Consider the following 6,112-nt stretch of genomic DNA (forward strand, 5'->3'; position numbering starts at 1 on the left):
TATACATGTGTCTATCTTTTATATTGAATATCCTTATATGAATTTGTATCTAGTATTAGTTGGACTCCTTATCATGCATGTTCACCATGCATCACCATACCAGAAGACCATAACCACCGCATCAAGAATCCACTTTTCCTATTCATTTATAATTATAGTTTTAAGGGGAATGGACTTTTGTAATTTAAAATTCGGGGAAGGTTAGTACATCCTAATCAATGATTGTTTCAATTAGGATTCAGACTCAAATTATCCTGATTGATTGGTCCTTAAATGAAGCTCATTAAGTATAGCGTAAACCATAAACTCATCATCAAATAATTCATGTTCATCAAGTAAATAAAATTTCATGATCAACACAAAAGACAAAATTGAATGTGTGACGCACAACTCAACAAAAAATATAAATATGTCAATTAATCAATAGTTATATCAACAAAAGGGAAAAATATGCATTACATTAAGGCTTTTTGATAGGTTTCTCCACATAAGTCCAAACCTATTCATTAGATCTCTATCAATCCTATCATTAAAAAAAATCTTTTTTTGCGGAGAAAGTTACCATGCATATTCACGATAAAAAAAGAGTAGTCAACGGTACATAGAAGCTAATTCTAAAAGACAGTGAGATAACATACATCAATATGACTCTACTTGATTAGTTCTTTTATCAATTACATGAATATCCTCTTTTATCAATTACATGAATATCCATGTTAGTGCAATTTACCTAATTATTCTAAATTTACAAATATCTATTATAAAATTTATTTCAACACACAACCAATCAAACAAGTCTTTACATATTTTATTTATTTCACTTTATATTTTAGATAGTAGTTAAACCTTCGACACTATACGTTCTTTGGAGTAGTCTAAGAATACACATTTGATAAACAAAGTTGTTTCTAAGTGCAATCACTTAACAAAAAAAAATCATTTTCAAAAGTGCAAGCTAGCCTACATCTTATGTAGCAGAGCAAACGACAAATCAATCAAGCAAACAACTATTTAGCTTATCAGCTAAGCATCAAATTTTAGTGATTTGTTCCAAAAACACAGGTAGAGATGGCATGTAAAATACTATATATTATATTGAATACAAAAATAATTATAAATACGTTAAGAAAAAATCAAAAAGTTGAGTGATTCTGCATCATTTAAGTAAACTAAAAAAACAATTCTAATTGATTGAAAATCATGCTCTCATCTGTTGCTTCAACATAGTCAAGTGCATCAACCCCTTTTCCATACTTTCCAAATAATATCTACAAAATATTATGTGATAAGTAAGATTCATATAAGATCATAAAATTAAAATGCATCATGTTCTCACTAATAGCCATCTTAAAATGGTTGGTTCAAGTTGAAATACTAGTCACTAGTCTCTATGCTGTAGCAAATTAAACTGCTCACCTAACTACATGTTACTTTGAGAAAACATCATCTTCTGACTTATAATAATCACACATATAAATAAAAACTCACTCTCAACAAGTTGGAACCAAACTTTCAATATGATCCTTAGCCCACAACCACAAAATCGTATCGGTAGTCCTTATTAACTCTACTGTATCATCTCTGCAATCACATATAAATACAGGTGCCTTATAACCATTCGTCAATATCAAAGTATAACCATTCTCAGAAAGGTGTATCGGCAACAATTCCGCCTCCTGAATATCAAATAAATTACTGGTTGAATAGAAATTGTGATAACTAATTTTAAATAACTGAACCCAGACTCTTGAACTCCGAATTCTTTCATCTGCCATATAACAAAATGGTTTCTCTCTAAATCACGATAGAAACAAAGAAAATTCATTAAAAGCGCAATATTTTCCCGAACATGCGGCCCCTTGTCAAAACCACGGGGCAACGTCATCTGAGTGTATAACTCGGTGGAGAGATCTGGCGAAAGGATTACATAATTTTCAACAACACCCATCAAATGAAAATCATAATTGGAATAGGCCAGCCAATTAATAGTACCATTCAAATACACATCTTTGTTGTGCCAAGCATCAATCCAATGAAGTGGAATCACATCGACAGGAAAACATTGAATATCTCTCCATGAATTATCCCCCAAGCTGAAAATTTTGACAGTATTTTCTAAACAATGATCAATATCTAAATCGACAAAGAATGCAACCACCTTATAAGTTTTATTCAAATTATCATAACCAAAACAAAACTTAAATTCCACGGCCCTAGAAAATAGTCCAAATTTGTTAGATATTGTTCTCATAGCTGGGTTCCAGAAACAAAGCCATGCATCGAGAGAAGAAGGGTATGCACTACAAATAGCTTGAACGATGATAGGTGGCTGACGAAGATGTCTTCCTCCCCACAAACTGTGACGACCTGCCCGTCCCAGATATACTTCAGTTTCTGGTGCAAAGTCGAAGTCACTGCCCCAGCAGCATGTATCCACGGTCGACCCAACAGGCAACTATATGTTGGCTGAATATCCATGACATAAAATACAGACTTAAACACCTCGGGCCCAATCTTCACAGGGAGCTCCACTTCCCCGAACACAACCCTCTTCGAACCATCGAATGCTCTCACCACCAAATCCGTAGGCCTCAGGATCACTCCTTCACAGTCCAGCTTTGCCAAGGCTTTCTTAGGCAACACATTGAGTGATGAGTCGGTATCAACCAACACGTGTGAGAGCACGGCTCCTTTGCATTCCATGGCAATGTGTAATGCCCTATTATGATTCCGCCCATCCACGGTCAGATCCAAATCAGTGAAACCCAACCCATGGCTGGCATTGACATTAGACACCACTGTCTCCAACTGATTGATTGTTATCTCCTGGGGGACATAGGCTCTCTTCAGTATTTTCAGCAAAGCCTCTCTATGCCCCTCTGAGCTCAGCAATAATGACAAAATTGAGATCTTGGATGGCGTCTGCTGCAGATGGTCAACAAGCTTGTACTTTGACTTCTTGATGATCCTTAGAAATTCTTCAGCTTCATCATCAAGTTCTCTTTCCGACCCACTAGGCGCCGGTGTCACCACAGGAGTACCCTCATTCACCACCTGCTTCCCTCTTGCCCTGGCTAAAGCCTCGGTCTTATCTTTCTTTTCTTTTTCCCCATCTCCACTCCTTAAAGCGTCAGGTGCAAACAACCTTCCACTGCGAGTGAAACCACTGGGTCCGGCATTATCCACCTTTGAAACGGTGGTTTCACCTGCAGCCTGATCCTCCAACTTCTCCCCATTGCAATAGACCTCTCCACCATAATACCATGGTACATCATCGTCGTTGTCATAAGGAATTGGCCCAGGTACCGTGATGGTAACTGGAGCCGCATCTGCCAACGTTGACAAATCGACATGATCGAAATAGATGGTTATGGTGGAGACATCCTCCTTCCCCAAATCCACCTTCTCAAACCTGAGGCTTCCTTCATCCATCATCTTCTGGACAGCCTCTCTCAATACCACACACCCATTAATGGCAACAGTGCACGCAACACAACAATCACCACAGCCCAGAAAGACCCCATTCTGCAACAACTGCCTCTTGACCTCAGCCAATGGAGTTTTCAACTGGTCTATACTTATCAGCCCAACTCTGCCCTTATCCTCAGAGATTGCATTCACCCCCATTTGACCATGCGCCGACATGGGATTAACATTGACATTCGGAGATGGAGCAAAATTGTTTGCCTTAGAATCCACCAAGTCCTGGACTACATGCTTGAAAGCTTTACAACTTTCCACGTTGTGTCCAGGGGCACCAGAGTGAAATTCGCACTTGGCGTTCTCATCATGATTGGGAGGCCTCTGGTCAGGTCTCAAAGGAGCCAAAGTTCTCAGCTGAACCAACCCCAAGTCTTTCAACTTTTTCAGCAGGAAGGAATATGTCACTGGTGGCCTATCAAATTGACGATCAGCCATTCGCCCTCTCACTTGATACCCGGCCCTTTGTGGTCTTTGCTGAAATGGTTGTTGTTGTTGTTGCGGTTGTTGATGCTGTTGTTGTTGTGCAGGTTGATTGTCAGCAGGAATTGTTACCGCAGCAGTGTGCTGGTAGTAACGATCCCTACTCTGTCCTCTTTGGGTATAAACAGCACTTCTATCACCCTCTTTCTTTCTCTGGCTATTACCAAAGGGCTTCTTCGATCCAGACGACGAAGCACTACCCTGGATTTTTCCCATCTTTATCTAGCTTTCTATTCTTTCTCCAGCCACCACTATATCAGCAAAGTTGGTAACCGGGCATCCAACCATCCTCTCTGCAAATGTCCCCTGAAGGGTACCCATAAACAGGTCTGACATTTCTCTATCCACCAACGGAGGTTGGACTCGGGCCGCCAGCTCCCTCCACCTCTGTGCATATTCTTTAAACCCCTCATTAGGCTTCTGAGACATACCCTGCAGCTGGGTACGACTAGGAGCCATATCAGCATTGAACTGGTATTGTTTAAAGAATGCATCACCAAGATCCTGCCAGCTCTTGATATCAGACGACCTCAGCTTGGTGTACCATTCCAAAGACCCCCCAGACAGACTGTCCTGGAAGAAGTACATCCAAAGCTTTTGGTCCATTGTATAAGCAGAAATCTTTCGGACAAAAGCCTGGAGATGAGTTTCCGGGCAAGAACTCCCATTATACTTGTCAAATGCGGGCGCTTTAAACTTTTGTGGAATCACAATCCCCTCAACCAGCCCCATGTTCGACATGTTAACAACCCCCGGAGTAGCATGACTTTCAAGAGCCCTGATTTTCTCCGCCAGCACCTGAATCTGTCTATTTGGTGGTTGAACACCGTATTGACCGAATTGCTCATTCAGCATGGAGAACTGATCTGCTTCTCTGTCTTCCTCACTATCCTCCTCGGCCCCAAAGAAAGGAGGAAACAAACTATCCTTCAGATTATTACCCATTGGACCTGGTCCACCGCCTGTGGCAAGACCGAAACCACCCTCATTATTTATCACTACACCAGCAGTAGTTTTCTTTCTGAGATCTCCTCCATCCCTAGAACCCCCAAGGCCATTGTTGGACACTCCTTCCTGATTGTTACCACTGTTGGCAGCTGAAGCCCGCTCGAGCTTCTCCACTTTATCAGCAAGTGCTTTTTGCCCCACGGCAAACCCTTGCATGACATTGATCAATTCGTTCATTTTCTCCTTCAGCTCGAGAATATCTGCGTTGGGTAGATCCATCAGCCTGGATGTGTTGCGTCTAATAGGATATTTGTGCGGACGTGTTGCGTGCAAAGGAATGATTCTACGTGCGCGAGCAATGATTCCTGAAACAATCAAGCACGTTAGAAACCGACACCTGCAAAATAGATGACAAGTTATTATGATTCATGCATGAATGCAATGTCTATCCATATGAGGAACACTCTGTCTTTCGATCCTGGTTTCATTGAGACAAATAATAATTTGGCAGCCACATTCTGACATTCATCATCTGGTATTGACATACAGCGCAGAGAATTATGATTTAGCAAAGATATCACCTGACCATGTGTGTGCTGTGTGAGTGAAGCATGGCAAAGCAAATAAAGCTTGAAGATTGATCACTAAATGAAAACAACCATTGTATATCAAAAAGTGCACTACACGTACAAAAGTCATATATCAGGCTGATACAAATCATATACAATTCTCCAGAATCAGAAAGGAAATACAAGCAAGTGAATTCCGTCAACAGGCCTGACGGTAATCCAACACAAATAAGAAAGGTCTAAACTGACGAAGGTCCCACAGAAGGCCCTACATCATCAACCATCCTGGTAAACTTCATGGCGAACTTGAGCTCAGTGTTCTCCTGCTGCAATCTCCCTATCTCCTTCTGGTGAATCTTCATCTGTCGGAAGTAATGATCCCTCTCAGCAAGATAATGATCTCTCTCAACAATAATCTTCGTGTTCTCTTCTTCCTTAATCTTCAACTTTTCTTCCCACTCGGCGATAAGGACTCTGACTCTGGCATCTCTTTGATTCTTCACAAGGACCTGTCTCCTCTTCTCATCTTCAATATCCCTCAAAGCTCTAGCTAGCTTCTCCTTGGTAAGGTCATGCTCCTTTGTAGACGACTCCAACGCTTGGCTGATCTTGCGGTAATAGGCAGTGTCTAT

At 40.8% G+C, this 6,112-nt stretch overlaps 1 long non-coding RNA gene across 1 annotated transcript; it reads right to left on the bottom strand.

Annotated features, from left to right (window-relative positions):
* Positions 1-1,069: 1,069 nt before the first annotated feature.
* On the bottom strand, positions 1,070-1,583 carry LOC127073465 (uncharacterized). Its single transcript, XR_007785759.1, has 2 exons — positions 1,489-1,583; positions 1,070-1,268 (listed from the first exon to the last, which is right to left on the bottom strand). It is a non-coding gene; the product is annotated as an uncharacterized LOC127073465 (long non-coding RNA).
* Between the last annotated feature and the right edge of the window lie 4,529 nt (positions 1,584-6,112).

This window comes from Lathyrus oleraceus, chromosome 4 (assembly GCF_024323335.1).
Source record: "Lathyrus oleraceus cultivar Zhongwan6 chromosome 4, CAAS_Psat_ZW6_1.0, whole genome shotgun sequence".
Taxonomy (NCBI): domain Eukaryota; kingdom Viridiplantae; phylum Streptophyta; class Magnoliopsida; order Fabales; family Fabaceae; genus Lathyrus; species Lathyrus oleraceus.